At 41.2% G+C, this 16,337-nt stretch overlaps 1 protein-coding gene across 4 annotated transcripts in view; it reads right to left on the reverse strand.

Annotated features, from left to right (window-relative positions):
* Positions 1-15,707, reverse strand: part of LOC123364306 — a 30,401-nt gene extending 14,694 nt beyond the window's left edge. For 2 of the 4 annotated variants that reach the window (XM_045006321.1, XM_045006317.1), the window contains exons 1-2: positions 15,581-15,685; positions 3,085-3,216 (exon numbers count right to left, since the gene is read on the reverse strand). The gene's annotated coding sequence lies outside the window, so the exon portion shown is untranslated. Of the gene's footprint in view, positions 1-335; positions 351-3,084; positions 3,217-15,580 lie in introns of those variants that run through there. The other 2 variants (XM_045006319.1, XM_045006318.1) reach the window with 2 other exon arrangements.
* Between the last annotated feature and the right edge of the window lie 630 nt (positions 15,708-16,337).

Genomic DNA, 16,337 nt, shown 5'->3' on the forward strand with positions numbered 1-16,337 from the left:
ACATTAATCGGACGACGGGCAATAGATAATTTATCCCAGTCCCCCTAGTTACATACTGCTTGGCTCAATCCACAGAGGAATTCCCATTGATCTCAAAGACAGTTCTATAGCTAATTTCCTTTTCGTTTTACATTGTATTTTTAAAAGTAGTTTTTAATGAATTCCTGGAGTCTCAGGCAAAGTTTTGAAAAACTGCATTTGTTTTTAATGGCATTACATCAGGAACTTGGCTAACATATTAGGATACCAAAAAATCATAATGTTAAGATTTCCCCCTCTCCACCGCCCCTTCTTTAATATTACTAAGGAAGCCTACATAAAAACTGGAACCTTACTGCTTAGCTGTTCATCTGTTCTTGCTACTTATTATTTATCTCTTTGAAGTCATAATCTTCTATGACATCACAGTTTGTTACTGTGGACATATCTGCATGAGATCACAGAGGATTATGAGTAGAGAATGGCCCAAGTGAAAACACCAGAGCTGAATCCCCACCCCAAAATTTTTGGAGGCCATTTGACATCTGAAGCCAGGTCAGAATTTTACAGGTAGTATGCATCTGGATTTGAACTCCAGAACTGAACATCTGCAAAGTCAATTCAGTGTGATTTGAGCCCACCCTCAGGACTCTATCTGCATTAAGGAAATTCATAAATATGCTGTGCCAGTTATGGTTTATGTTGATATGGCTTCAATGAATAACTATGAGAGCAAAATTTTACCAGCAAAAGTCATGCTCTGCACTAGTACAGACCTACGCATTAGGAGGTTTGCACCAGTGTAAATTGCTCCAGTGTAGGTTTCCTTAATGTAGACATACCTAATTACAACTTCAAGTGAAGGATAAGTAGCGGGGCCAGATGAATTCCCGAACAACTAAAGTTTCATCTTAACGTAACTGTCCAGGGCATTAGGAAGTGGGGTAAGAGAAATTCCTAGACTCCAACATCTGGAGTGGTCTCATTGCAGGTTCCAGTGGACCAGTTAATATTCATTTCAATGCAGGATTGGGTCTCAGATTTATGTCCTGACCACAATCAAATTATCCTCAGAATATCAAACACTCATCATGAAGCAACTCCTGACCCAAGTGCACTACCTAGGTACCCAGTTCTGGGCTTGGGAGATTACTGGAGGCTTGGGCTGAAGAATCCTAGCATCAGGCCATGAGGCAGCAGCAGTGCTGCTTCTTCAAGCCTACAATAGCCCTTGCAACTTTTGCTTTCTCCACTCTGCAGGGCAAATGGAAAGAGATTTATACATTTAAAGGCCAGACAGGACCATTGTTATTTGTGATCATCTAGTCTGGCCTCCTGTATAACACAAGCCATAGAATTTCCCCAACATAATTATTTTGAACGAGAGCATATCTGAAATCAAGACTGGATTTTTTTTTGTCACTGATGAAGAATCCACTATGTTCCTTGCTAAGTTGTTTCAATGGTTAGTTATCCTCCCTGTTAAAAGTACACACCTTATTTCCAGTCTCAATTTCTCTAGCTTCAAACTTCCTGCCATTTGGACCTTATTATACCTTAGTCTGCCACATTGAAGAGCTCATTGTAAGTATCTACATGGGGACAAATATTTGATAATCAAACCTTCTCTTTGATAAGGTAAATAAATAGAGTTCCTTGAGTCTATCTCTTTAAGGCAGTGTTTCTCAATGACTGATCCATGGACCAGCACCAGACCCTGAGATCTTCCTGATATAGTTTAGGAAGGCAGAAAACCAGTCCCTGGTTTCAAAAGGGTTGAGAAACACTGCTTTAAGGCATGTTTTATAATCTTTTAATCATTCTCGTGGCTCTTCTTTGAATCCTTTCCAACTGATCAACATCCTTGAATTGTGAGCACCAGAATGGATACAGCATTCCAGCAGAGGTCCCACTACTGCCAAACACAGAGGTAAAAATAATCTCTCTACTCCTATTCAAGATTCCCCTATGATCGCATTAGCTCTTTTGGGCATAGCATCACACTGGGAGCTCATGTTCAGCTGATGATCCACAATGTCTCCCCAAAATGTTTTTCAGAGTTACTGCTTCCCAGGATAGAGACCCCTATCTTGTAAGTATGGTCTACATTCTTTGTTCCTAGTTGTACACATTTACATGTAGCCATATTAAAAATTCATATTGTTTGCTTGTGGTCAGTTTACGAAGCAATCCAGATCACTTTGTATCAGTGACCTGTCCTCTTCATTTACCACTTCTCCAATTTTTGTGATCTCTGCAAACTATCACTGATGATTTTATGTTTTCTTCAGGTCATTAATGATGTTGAATAGCATAGGGCCAAGAACCAATCCATGTAGGACCCCAATAGAAAACACACCCACTTGATGATAGTTCCCCATTTACAATTACATTATGAGACCTATCAGTTAGCCAGTGTTTAATCCATTTAATGTGTGCCATATTAGTTTTGCATAATTCTAGCTTTTTAAATTAAAATGTCATGTGGTACCTTGTAAAACGCCTTACAGAAGTCTAAATATTGGATATCACTATTGCCTTTATCAAACTTATAATCTCTTCAAAAATATCAAGTTAGTTTGACAGGATCTATTTTCCATAAATCAATGTTGATTGGCATTAATCACATTTCCCTCCTTTAATTCTTTATTAAAGAAGTCTCATTTCAGCTGCTCCATCATCTTGCCCATTATCAATGTCAGACCGACAGGCCTATTATTTATCAGGTCATCCCAGTCTACCCTTTTTAAACATTGGCACAACATTAGCTTTCTTCCAGTCTACTGGAACTTCCCCAGGACTCCAAGACCTATTGAAAAAATCAGCAATAATGGTTCAGCAAGCTCCTCAGTCAGCTCTTTTAAAACACTTGAATGCAAGTTATTCACAACTGCTAATTTAAAAATGTCTAAATGCTGTTTAGGATACTTATGAGTTACTATTGGAACAGAAAGAGCATCCTCATATGATGTCTACATCATCTGGCTGTTTTCCAAACACAGAATAGGAATATTTATAGAACCCTTCTTCCCTTTCTGCATTATTATTGATAATTCTACCATTATCATCTAGAAAGAGGATGCAGATTGTCATGGCTCTACTGACCCTGTTCCTCAACCAGCCTTCCTTGTCCCCTCACAGCAAGGCCTTATGGTAGTCAGGAGGTTTGCAACCCCTCTGGTGGCCTTCCAGAGTCCTGCCCCACTCCTGCCCAATAGAACTGCATGCAGGCAGGCCCTATGGGAAGAGAAACAAGGAGGAGAATAGATAATTTGCCTCATGATGAGTAACCATCATGTATATTTCACTTGTTTTTAATACTTAACAAAATTCTTCCTAGATTATTCATTTACTTAGAACTATCTCCTTGTGTATTACAGCCACAGAGTGTTTCTAGGTCCTGTTTTTAGGCTTTAATTGGGCAAAAGGAAGAGGTTGGGATTATCCATAAACTTCACCAAAGAAACAGTTATCACACTTACCAACGTGGTTACCCTCTCGGCTCTGCAAAGTCTGCACTATTGATTTACGGTAAGGGCCGGCTCCAGGCACAAGCTTAGCAAGCAGGTGCTTGGGGCGGCCACTCTGGAGCGGGGCGGCAGGTTCAGGTATTCGTCGGCAATTTGGTGGAGGGTCCCTCACTCCCGCTCGGAGCGAAGGACCTCCCACTGAATTGCCGCAGATCGCGATCGTGGCTTTTTTTTTTTTTTTGGGCTGCTTGGGGCGGCAAAACCCCTGGAGCCGGCCCTGTTTACAGTGCATGTTTTAGTAGCTTAGAAACGGACACACTAATCGCCGGGTGCACACAGATTCATACATGTGGTGACAACCACAAAAGCAGCCCCAAAGAGACGCATTTAACAGAAGAGGTTAAGAGACACCACTCACCACTCTGTAAAGTCAGGTTTCTCTGCCCAGCTTCACGTGTTGTATCACACAGCCGGGCTTCTCTTCTCTACAGTGCTAGGGGACGCTGAGCAAAGAGATGAACTCACAGTACATGTTTATTCTGGGAACTATTTATTCTTTTGTTGTACAAAAGAGCTCAAATGTATAATCTGGCTCTGCCCATCTGGGTTGCTAAGAAACAGGCTAATTTCGCCTCAGGGCTTGATTGAGAATTCAGAAAGGAAAATAGTGCCTCAGTTGGCTGCATAAAATTAAACTTGAAACCTAGCAACAAGACCACAAGTTCATTGCAATTGTTTCAAATGTTAGAAAACAAAGATATTATAAAGGAAATATGATCCAGGGGGAGAGAGCAGCAAGTTGAAAGGAGAGCAGATCTGTGGCATTTTGTATGGCGTCAAGCGATGGAATTTTGCTGAACACACTTTTTTCTGGAAACATAGGGCCAGAATCTTTGCTGCTCTGCACCTTGTTTAGTCATATAGTAGTGCACAGTGTGTGCAATGCAGCTGTGAATGAGAATGGTGATGTTTTGCACCAATATAACATTCACTTTTCACTGATGTAAGTGACTATAAGGTGCAGGGTAACAGAGTATCAAGTCTTCCATTTGTATTTCAGTTGGTAACTAGTCTAACTCATTTACTGATTACCACCCCCCACCCTCCAAAGTACACTATCCTACAATTTTATAGATTATATAACTTTAAGGAAAAATACACACACACACACGCAAACATGCGCACACACGCATGCACCATACACAGAGTATTTGCAATGTGTGCTCATGGCATGCCTTCAGCATAAGGAATTGCCAATGACAAAGTGTGAAGTTATAAATACATTATAATGCCTGCCCACCTTGATGTCCTGTGATTAATTCACATAGGAAAACCAAGTATGGTACAAACATTTAGTTACAAAACCTGTTTCAGATTTCAGTGCAAATTTTAACCTCAGGCCAGGACCCCAGAAAACATTGCAACTCTAGGCCAAGCTTTGAGCAAGACTGGTCTGAGTTATGGCTTTCACCTTGGTAAACCTTGGTAGTTTCTTATTCTTGGAGGAAACCAAACAAAACTACAGTGAGTCTATTCATAACGGACTCAACTGGGGGTGAAAAATCCCAAAAACATAATGGAGACATCCAGCTGTGCTACCACCAAAACTGAGTGACCATTTCCCTGGCCTTATTATTCTCACACAGAGCACACCTCCAAAAGAACAGCCAGATTTGGTTCTGACTTACCACATGTCAATCTGGAGCAACTCCATTGACTTCAGTGGAGTTGCTCCAGATTTACATTGGTGTAATTGATCAGAATCTGGCCATTAGATTGTAACTTCATCCAGGCAGGCAGGACCTTTGTCCTTTAATATTTTTGTTTAGTGTTTATATAAATAGATAGTAAAGCAAAATGCAGCTTCTCATGGCTTCAACCCAAAACCAAGTTGGCAGTTTCAGCTGAGATGTGTGATAAGGTTTTGGCTTTGAAGGAAAGATCATGCAGGCATGCTGAGTTAAAATCAGGGGATGCATTTGCATTAATCTTCTGCAAACCAGCACTACTGAGGTTGCAGTTTCATTGAAGAGAAAATGCCTTCAACCATAATTTAATTTCACATCATAAATTTTTAAACTAATTTGAAATAATTTTGATTGCCACTAGATGGCAGCCTATTACTTGCTATATCAAAGAGTAAAGCACTGTGAAAATTAGGAAAGGACCTTTTTGATCTAGATCTGCAGTGCAAGTGAGCGTGATATTTTTCTAATCAAAATAACCATAAATGTGCATCTAAATGCAATCCACTATTACAATTAAATATGATTAAGCAGACCATGTAGTACAGCAGATAGAGCAAGGTGGGAAACGAAGAGGATTTTAATCTGAGACATTAAATCATTGTGAGATCTTGGGAAAATCACCTGTGTGTGACTGTACATGGCTGGAAAATTATGTAAAGAGGATCTCACACTGAAAACCACATGCTGCAATTGAACTGAGCTATGCCTATTAATAGCTTCTCCTTCAGAAAATAAATGTCTGAAAAAATGATTCCAGACCACCATTTATTTTTAATTATTTTACTTGTATTGTTTGTATTCTGTTTTGTCAACACTAGAAAAGGCAACATCATCCAAACACTGCTTTAAGAAAAACTATTTCATTTTATATCATTAAAATGACTTTTCACATGTGCTAGTTTTAGTTTTCCTTGAGCTTTTCTTATCATAGAATCATTAGGGTTAGAAGGGACCTCAGGAGATCATCTAGTCCAACCCCCTGCTCAAAGCAGGACCATTCCCCCAAATAGCCCCCTCACGGATTGAACTCACAACCCTGGGTTTAGCAGGCTAATGGCTCAAACCACTGAGCTATCCCTCCCCCCAGCATGCATTATGCAATATGGACTCCCATTGCAGTAACTTTATTCCAAAAATTCATGGAATCATGAAAGGAGTTTTACTATTGATTTTCAAGGCAGATACACTTCTTCATTATAAACACTCTCCAGGCTATGAGAGACGTAGATTCTTTGTCAGGAAATTCACGTGGACCCCATTGGATACTTATGAATCTGATTCTGATCTCGCACTGGTGCAAAATATTAGTAACCACATTGAACCAATGATGTTATAGTCAATGTAAAAGTGTGAGATCAGGATTAGGCACTTAGTAGAAAAGTATTGGAAGCTGCACCAAACAGGATATAATCATAAGTACTACCATCCTCACATATCAGAGCATAATGCTAATCCTCTGATGTCAGGGAAAGGTTTCCTTTCCCCTCATGCCTATGGAGTGGGATTTGGGCAAGGACATTATGGACCAGATTTTGCTCTCTGCTACACTGATGTAAATATGGAATAAACAGGGCCGGTGCAAAGATGTTTTGCGCCTTAGGTGAAACTTCCACCTTGTGCCCTCCCCCGTCCTTGAACCCCTGCCCTGAGGCGCCCCCCCATGGCAGCTCCCCATCCTCCTAGCCCCAGCTCACCCCTGCCCCGCCTCCTCCCTGAGCACGCCGTGGCTGCTTCACTTCTCCCGCCTCCCAGGCTTGCGGAGCAAATCAGCTTAGGCGCCGCAAGCCTGGGAGGTGGGAGAAGTGAAGCAGCCACGGCGTGCTCGGGGAGGAGACGGGGCAGGGGTGAGCTGGGGCGGGGAGTTCCCCTGCATGCCGCTCCCCGCCCTTACTTGCTGCAGGCGTCCCTCCCTGCGCTCCCCTGCCCCAGCTCCCTCCGCCTAAATGCCGGTGGCAACCAGAGCGGCCGAAGATCTGGCCGCCACGGTCACTGCCAAAGAAAATGCCACCCCCCAAATCCTAGCGCCCTAGGCAACCGCCTAGGTCGCCTAAATGGTTGCACCGGCCCTGAGAATAAACTTTCTTCTTACTCCTTGGAATCCAATTGCTGACTAGACAGGGTCACTCCAGAGTTACAGCAGTGTATTTGAGAGTAGAATATTGCCCACTGTCTCATCTACTCTGGGGAACAGCTCTCCAAACTCAGGTCTCTGGGAGATCATTTCCTGATCACCCATATGCTTTGCCCAGAGATGTGAGGTAAGCTTCAGGAGTAACAGACAGGTGGAATATTTTGGATGGCCAGGAAACCAGAAAAAGTAAATTGCAACCCTGCCCATACATATCACATTTCCATCCTCCAACCTCAGTGGTTTCAGTTGGGTTTGGAGGGTATTTTTCATCTCCTTTATAAGGTATTGGTTTGATTATCCAGTGCTTGCAGCAGCTTTGCACTACTCCAGTGCATATGGGAATCCTGAAGGGAGAGGAGGTATAGAGCCATTGTAGTGGTTTCTAGGCTGCCTCCCTCCCAGCCACCAATGTGGGGAGAGTGGCCAGGAGAAAGAGGGCAAAGTGAAGATATCCCTGCTAATTGCCAGCTGCTGGTGTGTGTGTGTGTGTGTCGGTAGAAGGCTACACCTCCTGGCCAAATTGATACTGTACTGAATATGCAGCTGGAACCAGCTGTGCCAAGCCAGCCCAAGAATGTCAGTGAACCAAGTTTGGGTAAAACAAGGAAGATCAGGGGCCTCATTTCTAATGAAATCCTGAATAGCTGAAACTTCATTGCCACTAATCTTGCATTTTACAGCATGGAGCTAAGACAAGGCTCTGTCTGCAACCCCTCTGCCTCTTGAGAGCATTCACTACAGGCAAGAGCAGCACAGCTAAGATTAAACATTTTCACTTGGGACTATGCCATACATGTGTTTTTTCCCTGCCTTGTCCATCCCCGGCTTATTACCCTAGGCTCAAGGGACCCAAAGCCTCCATATCCCCAGCAATTGTTCAGCCTTTCTGGTTCCCTTAAGGCAGCCTTTGAAGAACCACAGCTGCTATTCCCAGAATGAGGCTATTCAGGACAGACTGCAAAGCCACCTTAGCCCATTTCTCCCAACTCCCAGAATTTAATTCATTCACTCCCACCTCTTTTAATCCCCTTGTCTCTCACCCTGCCAGACACTAATTGTCCTTTGAGCTGTTACATTTTAATCAACAAACATTGGGGAAAAAAAACAAAAAACTTTTCTGGAGTTTTTTTCCCAAGCAAACAATAAAACATTTTTATGGGAAGTTTAGAAAAATTATAAATTTGAATGAAAAATAAAATTGTCCTTTTCCAGCCAATTCTGGTACCTCTGTATGGTGGGTTTTCCAAAATGCAAAATAGGGCTGAAAAGTAAAAGCAAAACAAACAAGCGCTTGGCAGCAGGTGAAATTAATAATGAAGCCATCATAATTCACAGTGACTTACCAAATCCCAGCCTATTATAGGGTGGATTGGCTTTTAAGAGAGAGTTTGGTTTAGTTCCCACCTGTGACTAATCAGCTGCCTCCCAGGTGGTCAGATAAAAGACCAACAAGCTGCTCAGCTGTCTGTCTGATCTGCAGGAAGTAGGCAGGTGTCTCCTGGAGACCCTGGTTCATAGGAAAGACTGTTTATATGACAGGTTTCAGAGTAGCAGCCCTGTTAGTCTGTATCCGCAAAAAGAACAGGAGTACTTGTGGCACCTTAGAGACTAACAAATTTATTTGAGCATAAGCTTTCATGGGCTACAGCTCACTTAATCGGATGCATAGAATGGAACATACAGTAAGAAGATATTTATACATACAGAGAACACGAAAAGGTGGAAGTACCTATACCAACTGTAAGAGGCTAATTAATTAAGAGACGCTATTATCAGCAGGGGAGAAAAACTTTAGGAGTGATAATTAAGATGGCCCATTTTGGACAGTTGACACGAAGGTGTGAGGATACTTTAACATGGGGAAATAGATTCAATTTGTGTAATGACTGAGCCATTCCCAGTCTCTGTTCAAACCTAAGTTAATGGTATCTAGTTTGCATATTAATTAAAGTTCATCAGCTTCTTGTTGGAGTCTGTTTTTGAAACTTTTCTGTTGCAAAATTGCCCAACACCTGTGTCTGAGTGATTAGAGAGGTTGAAGTGTTCTCCTACTGGTTTTTGAATGTTATGATTCCTGATGTCAGATTTGTGTCCGTTTATTCTTTTGCGTAGAGACTGTCTGGTTTGGCCAATGTACATGTCAGAGAGGCATTGCTGCACATGATGGCATATATCACGTTGGTAGATGTGCAGGTGAATGAGCCCCTGATGGCGTGGCTGATGTGATTAGGTCCTATGATGGTGTCACTTGAATAGATACATAGACAGAGTTGGCATCGGGCTTTGTTGCAAGGCTAGGTTCCTGGGTTAGTGTTTTTGTTGTATGGTGTGTGGTTGCTGGTGAGTATTTGCTTCAGGTTGGGGGGCTGTCTGTAAGCGAGGACTGGCCTGTCTCCCAAGGTCTGTGAGAGTGAGGGATCATCTTTCAGGATAGGTTGTAAATCTTTGATGATGCGCTGGAGAGGTTTTCATGTTCTCTGTATGTATAAATATCTTCTTACTATATGTTCCATTCCATGCATCCGATGAAGTGGGCTGTAGCCCACGAAAGCTTATGCTCAAATAAATTTGTTAGTCTCTAAGGTGCCACAAGTACTCCTGTTCTTTTTGTTGTTTATATGTGCCTCTCAGGCAGATGGCTTGGGGGCTGTAATCCTGCAGAGAGTAGGCTAAGAAAGAGAAGGGAGTCAAGAGGCCCAGGTGGATGGCCTGAGAAGTGATATCTGAGGGGAGTAGATGGTCTCCTGCAGGTGCCCCTGGGTCAATGGAAAGGCCATGATTTATATGCTGCACTGTTTTATTTGGAGAAATAAAACTTGGAAGAAAGGGATTGAATCCCTGTGCCTGGTGAGAGTGGTCTGAGTCTCACTGGCCTGTGAGTTTGCCTGCTGGTGTACACAGCAATACATTTTAATGTTGCTATTCAGACTCTGACCTCCTGAATACCTTAACTGTCACACTGCAGATATGTCACTAACCATGACTTGATCTTCACCACCATTCTTCAAAAGGGTTTTAATAAGATCTGTTTAAGTAGACTTTCCACCTGTCTGTATTGTGCGCACAAACCCCACAACTTCTAAATTGCTAAGTTTATGGCCAAAAATGAATGGAAAAAGAAAATCAGAAGCCAATCTGCCATGTACAGTCTCTCAGCTGATCCTCAGAAGTGCAAGCTGCTGTTACAGTGCTGTGACCCACTGTACCCTTGAATTATATGAAAAGACAACATCCCCAGCTGTGCTAGAAATCAAGTGCAGAGCGGCATGGCTTGGGGGCTGGCTAGGGTAGTACCCCAGAGACCTATGTTCATGTTCCCTTACCAGTTACCCAACATGGCTGCTCTGGCTTTGAGTGTTTGGGGTTTGTAATTCACTATTTGGGCTGTGTGATTGGTCACCTAAATCATGTGTGACATTCTTTTCTACTCCCTCACTAGACGACTCTCAAATGACAAGGCACTTTCTAGATGGATCTGCAAATAGTTCAGGCCTGGATCGCTTGTGTAGTCCCTGCGCTTTTTCCTTTTTGTGGGCATTCTCACAAACCAAAGCTCTTCTCGGCCGTGGTGCATATAAAGGACTTGACAGTGGTTGGGAAAGTGATGTGCTGTGACTGCTGAGCAGCATTCTTCCATTATTTCCTTCTTAGCTTCCGTCTGGTTATTGTATCCACATGTTGTTTCTTGTCTTATATTTACACTAAGCTCTTTGGGGCAGGGATTTTTTGTCATGTATTTGTACAGCGCCTAGCACAATCAGTTATTATGGCCCCTACTGCAGCACAAATAGATATATAATAAATTATTGTAACAATATATAAACATTTACAGAAAGTGAATGAAAGGAGTTCTGAATATAGTCAAATTAAAGATTTTATTCAGACAAATAACCCCCACCCATCGTATTTCTCCTGCTCTGCTGAGTACCATCCAATCATTTGACATTCAGTGCCATTGAGGGCATTCAGCACATTGTAAGATTGTCTCCCTTCTTTTTAAACATATTTTTTAAAGAGGAAAAAGTCTTTAAAACCCCCCTACCCAAGAATGCTTATTAATTTCATTGATTTGTTTATGGTAATCCCCCAATATGCTGGGGCTTTCCAGACGCATAGGAATGGATGGGTACTTGCCCTGAGGAGCTTAGACTTTTGGACAGACAGACATCAGGGAAGGGGAACAACAAAAGGGCTTTTATATGCAGAGCAATAAGATTCACTATAGGCTGCTTTCAGGAGAAAGTAGACAACATACAGTGGTAAAAGAAGAATCAGTTTTTAAGCTACTGGGTGTGAATAAAAGCTGTTGAACCTTATACACTTTCTATATTTTAAAAGAAAAAACTACAAACCCTTGCAAATAAGATTTTGCACACTGGAACTGCTGACAAAACCTAAAACATAGTGATTCTATATCATAATCATACTGTGGCTTTGAAGCCATTATTAGTTATTGTTAAATCAATTATTCTTTTTTTCAGTGTTCTGAATCTAATGGAATTTGGATGGCCACAGGTTTTGAATTAACTGGAACTTACAGTGTATGGAAGATAGATGACAGGGTTTCAGTATATACTTACTGCATTATTGTTTTTTGTTTAAAGAACTCAGCATGTCTCCTCTGAGCTAAATAACTTCAACATTCTACATTTACCTCTTATTTTTCCTGGTTCCTTTGCTCGTGATTGATGTGCCCTACTTGACTCAATTTCACGCACACAAGATGCTTCAATATACAGACTTCCTTGGGTGGCAGGGTTTTGACAGCCACACATTTAACAGCTGTTTGATGACTGGATGAATGCTAGGGTCAGAGGACTGGTAGATTTTGTTACAGCTAATTAAGCAGGATGTTTGGAGAATTTCCAGCTGCTGCACTTCTGCAGGAGAATCCTTACAGTCCAGGGATTCTCAAACATCTGCATTAAGTGTGGGCCACATTTTAAAGGGACTATTTTGAGGAACCACCTCACATATATATGGAACATTGGTAATCTTGTAAGAATCTCTGGCAACCACAGGAATTGTGTATGTGGAAAAATCATAACAGGACAGTTTTATTGTATTTTCAACTGCTTCTAAATGAAATTTAGCTGCTAGAAGCAAGGAGCAGAGGCAGCACTATATGACCAACTTGCCATCAACACTATCAGCAAGTGTCCTCTGGATGCCTATCCACTGACCCTCTGCTGTGGTATATAACTGAGTTTCTGGCTTTCCCAAGAATGAACTTGTGGTAAATCTTGTTATCATATAAGTCTCCTGGAGATCCTGTGTTGGATGTTACAATTTCTACAGATGGAGCAGATATCAAAGGAACATGTATGTCTAATCCAAGCAATGCAATTATTATTTATAGAACAAGGAGCCAATAAAATTCCCCAGAAGACTTTCAGACTTGATAGCATTTCCATACCAGATTTGCCCAGAGATACCAAGATAACTAGGATGCAGGCTTTATGGAAAGTAAAACAAACATGTCTGTACTTATTCTAATACAGTCATTTAAAAGAGGGCAAAGTCTAAGTAGCGATCGTTCAGACAACGTTAAGCAGCATTTAAGATTTGGATGTCCAAGAGCCACATTTTTAGCCTGGGGTATTCTGCTTGGCTGGAGTTTGGTGAATCTGTGATTTCTATCACAGCCCCCTCTCCTGAAGTGGGGACAGGCTCCAGGTGTCATATTAACCAGTTCTACCTGCAGTGTGCAAATAGGAACCATATTGAACCCACTGAGCAGACAGTCCCCATTCCCAAAGATCTTACAGTGCCATTTGGATGGATTTTGTTCACAGTTTTAAAAAAGCTGAGCTGACCAGCTGCAAGCCTGCGTGCCAGTTTCGCTTTCAGAGTCACCTCTTGGGCGAAATCCTGGCCCCTCTGAAGTCAATGGGACTTTTGCCAGGAATTCACCCTTTACATCCACCAATAAAATGCACAGAACAGTTGAGACAAGCTTAACAAAAGCATTGCAAACAAGATGCTATGATCCATTCTGCTTTATTGGCAACTATTTCTTTATTCCTAACTCCTACTCTCTAGGGTCTCATTCTTTATTTTAATTGGTTTATTATGAGTCCCAAGGGCAGAAATGTAAGAGGGAAATCATTCATTGCTTCTTTAATTTGGAGCTATATTTTTGCTTTTACTTTCGGCCTGCCAGCCTACACAGCACCCCTTCCTATGGCCAGAAATAGAGGCTCCATGGCTTCCTGCAATAGTTACTGACCATCCACTCAGTAGATAGGCTGGTTAGAGATACTCTTCTGAACTCAAAGCAGTCTGTTTGATGGGTCTTTCTATTCTCTGCTGGCTCAGAGGGCATTCAGAGCAGGGCATTGTCAGGCTAGGTCACTCCCTTTTTCCTCCTGCTAAGCACCTTATTAATGTGCAGTCTGGCAGGAGATGGTGGCACTCAAGGGATATGTTTGTCTGCGTGATTGGCTGAACAAGAAGTAGGACTGAGTGGATTTGTAGGCTCTAAAGTTTTACATTGTTTTGTTTTTGAATGCAGTATTTTTGTACATAATTCTAAGTTCAACTTTCATGATAAAGAGATTGCACTATAGTACTTGCATGAGGTGGCGAATTGTACACTTTGTATTCTGTATTGTAATTGAAATCAATTTGAAAATGAAGAAAACATCCAAAAATAGTTAAGTAAATGGTATTCAATTATTGTTTAACAGCGCGATTAACCATGTGATTAATCATTAATTATTTTTAATTGCACGATTAATCGTGATTAATTTTTTAATCGCTTGACAGCCCTAGAATAATTATTAATCAATAAACAGCATCATGTGATTTAAGTGACCAAACATGATTTTTTTTTTAGATTTATTCATACACACACACACACACACACACACACACACGAGCACACAAGCACTGACTTACATGCTCTCGGCATTCTTGACATATACACCAAAATTAATTCCCAAACAGCTAAACTGCAGCAGCATAATTCAGTATAACCCACTACCAGCAAACCACGCAACTCAAAAAATCCAATTACCCATTGCCCCTTCTAATACTAAATTGCCAAAGATCAAAGAGAACAGTTTGCAACTGAATCATAGGGTGAAAGTTGTCTGTATCCTTCTACGAATACCACATACATATTAACAGAAATCAGGTTCATTCATAAACGGAAAAAAGGGGCTAAATTCAATGACTCTCAGTCACAACAAATAACTCAACCAGTTCTAATGTCATCTATGAGAAACGTATGTGGAAAACATGGCAGATGTATTCTGCATTCCTTAGGGGTGTACATTTGTGATATAATATTTGTTTTAAGGCTATAGAATGACGTACATTCCTACAGCTATACTGCAGGACACAGCAGCATTTTGTGCACCCATAGGGTACTGAAGGTATAACCCCCTTTTAAAAAAATATTTAAAACATCAATGAACCTGAACTGGACCACAAAATCTGGACCCCTTAAAACTTTGGAGACTTACAGATCTGGATCAGAACTCTGTGGTTCTAGTCCATCTCTATAAAAACTAGCAATGCAGCATGATTCACTGCCTCATGAAAAGGTCAGAGAATTTATTTTAAAAAATAAATACTGAAAATGATAACCAATCCAAAGAAATGGACACATTTACACAGCACATTTCATGAAAGAGGTTCAAGGGAATATCTGTAACCAAATTGTCACCTAGGGAAAAAAAACAACAACAACATTCTTTTCCATGAGAAAGGAAAAGTGGGGAGTTTTACTTGCAAACCAAGTCCTCATGCTGAAAGTTTACATAGTCTTGGTGCTTGTGAGGACTATATTGTCCATTAGGGACATTGCTGAGATTTACTGTCATTCCAATAAAAGCAACAAAGAGTCCTGTGGCATCCCTTATAGACTAACAGACGTATTGGAGCATGAGCTTTCGTGGGTGAATACCCACTTCGTCGGACATGCAGCCGACGAAGTGGGTGTTCACCCACGAAAGCTCATGCTCCAATACGTCTGTTAGTCTATAAGGTGCCACAGGACTCTTTGCTGCTTTTACAGATCCAGACTAACATGGCTACCCCTCTGATACTTCTCATTCCAATCTCTCTCTAATGTAGACATGCTGCTGCATTATATGGATATGCATGGGTCAAATTATTTAAATTTTGGCCCAAACAAGTATGGGAGTATTAGTTATTATTTGGTCTCTAGATTCAGATCATATTAATAATGCTCAATCACAGAAAAACGCAACAAAACCATTTCACAGCACCAACACAGCATCTACCTTAATACATGTCCCTGGGCAGAGAGACGAAGGAGAGAGGCACAGCTCCTTTGCAAAGAGAGAGGGAGACACACACAACCAAACACAGTGCTCCTGATGAGGCTGAGACAGTGAGCTCACAAAGGCCTGTGGCAAATGAGCAATCCTACACGTATACACAGAGAGGCAGTGACCTCACAGAGGCCTGTTGCATAAGAGCAATGCAAGACTTCTCTGTTTAGCCAGGCACAGAATACAGTAAATAGCAAACTAGTCTGTGTGTTTCAATTACAGTGTGGTTATGTTTTTTGATTCCTACAGATTAGTCAATCCATACAATCAGAAGGTTAACCGTGCTGCCTCTTTGTTTCACACTTAATATATTTATTTTTAGAGTTCAGGTACATTAACTACACTATATTTCCATTGTAATTTCTCTATCATTAGCTAACCTGTCTATATAAGTTAGTGGTAATTATAGTTATCAAAAAGAATAACCACAATGTATCTACAGTCACTGGACTGTTAACTGTAACTCTTATCCCTTTGGTATGTATGCTTACATTCCAACTCACTTATTTTTCTAATTCCAGCAAGTATAGGAGGCCAAAGCGTTCTTGTAGAAATAGGGAGATTATCTCAAGCACAGTCAGGAGGGTTTAACACGTCTAAAAATAAATACACCTTCTGTTTTTTCCAATATACTGGGATCAAGTCACCTCTCAATTTTCTTTTGATAAACTATACAGATTGAGTTCTAAGTCTCACTGTAAGGCAT

The sequence above is a fragment of the Mauremys mutica genome, chromosome 2, assembly GCF_020497125.1.
Source record: "Mauremys mutica isolate MM-2020 ecotype Southern chromosome 2, ASM2049712v1, whole genome shotgun sequence".
NCBI classification, from domain to species: domain Eukaryota; kingdom Metazoa; phylum Chordata; order Testudines; family Geoemydidae; genus Mauremys; species Mauremys mutica.